The sequence below is a fragment of the Monopterus albus genome, unplaced genomic scaffold (assembly GCF_001952655.1).
Source record: "Monopterus albus unplaced genomic scaffold, M_albus_1.0 scaffold69.1, whole genome shotgun sequence".
In the NCBI taxonomy this organism is placed as follows: Eukaryota; Metazoa; Chordata; class Actinopteri; order Synbranchiformes; family Synbranchidae; genus Monopterus; species Monopterus albus.
In genome coordinates this window covers 467,240-468,557 of record NW_018127949.1, presented here as the reverse complement: position 1 = coordinate 468,557, position 1,318 = coordinate 467,240, and the positions used below count along the sequence as shown (strand labels likewise).

Sequence of the window (1,318 nt, the reverse complement as noted above, 5' to 3'; positions counted from 1 at the left end):
TGTTTAATGGTATGGTGAAGGGATTACAATTGAGCTTTTCTTTTTTTTAACCTTAAATCCCCTCTAGAAGGTACTGTCGCTGGTAGATTTACATCCAGGAGCCGCCTAGTACAACCACAGCAATGTAATAATGGCTGCCACAAACCCAGTCTCACAGCACCATGTATAATAGCTATGTCAGTCTGCAAAACAAAATGCACTAGTGTCACAGAAACATCAAAAAATTGTGGCATGGCAACATCTTTCTGGCATCAAATGAAAGAAAATGGTTAAGGTTAGAAAAAGACCCTGGGTTCAGTTAAATTCAGTCATCAGTACAACCCTGCACAACTGTCTGCATTAGAATCAGGTATCTGATAGATACATTTGTCAGCCACAACCAACACCTTCTTATGTTTTTAACTTTCTATAGCTCAAAACTGTTTGACTTCCCAATCCACTCTACAGTTTGCTAGCCGCCATAAGATTCCAAGAAGAAGAATATCACAATGACACTGTACTGCAATATAAAATAAAATTGTTGGTAGTTCACAATTTTATAGCTCTTATTGTGACATTACTACGTGTCATGCTGTGGACCAATGTAGCTATTGTGCATTTCCTTGTGAGACTGGGCTGTGGCTACCGAGCACCTCCACTGATTCAGTTTAAGGAATGCAGTGAGATTTTAGGATGCTGGAATCTTGCGGAACATAGGCTGTGTTTCCACTATCGGAACCTAACAAGTGGTATAACCTATACTTCCTTTAACTTCAGCAGAAGGTGGTAAATAAAAAAACAGCTCCAAGTTCTACACCATCCGTCCATTCATTATCTATACCACCTTTCCTGTAGAGGCCTGGGGTGGGGGCCAATCTCAGGTGACATGTGGTGAGAGGCACAGTACACCCTAGACTGTTTGCCAGTCTATCACAGGGCTGACACGATGACAGACAGCCACTAACAGACACATTCACACCTACAGGCAATTTAGAGATGCCACTCAACCCAACATGCACATCTTTGAAGTGTGGAAGTGCCCAGAGAAACCCCCATGCAGGCACAGGGAGGACATGCACACCACACACACTAAAGCCCCAATAGACCACAAGGTTTGAGCCCGAATTTTCTTGTTGTGAGGCAGTAATGCTAACCACTGCACCACCGTGCTACTTCTAGATTGACATAAAAACTCTCCAAAGCAGGCTGTGTGTGTGTGTGTGTTTGATGGAGAGGCAAACTTCATCCAAGTTCTCCTCTGACATTACCCAAGCAATCACCTCTCCTCTGTGTGTGCATGAGAGCACGCACATGTTAGCTCTCATTCAGATAATGAGAA

General features: G+C 43.2%; 1 protein-coding gene across 1 annotated transcript in view; it reads right to left on the bottom strand.

The window, feature by feature from the left end:
* LOC109962900 (protocadherin-15-like) overlaps window positions 1–1,318 on the bottom strand; it is a 153,740-nt gene that overhangs the window by 80,933 nt on the left and 71,489 nt on the right. The gene's annotated exons all lie outside the window — the stretch shown is intronic.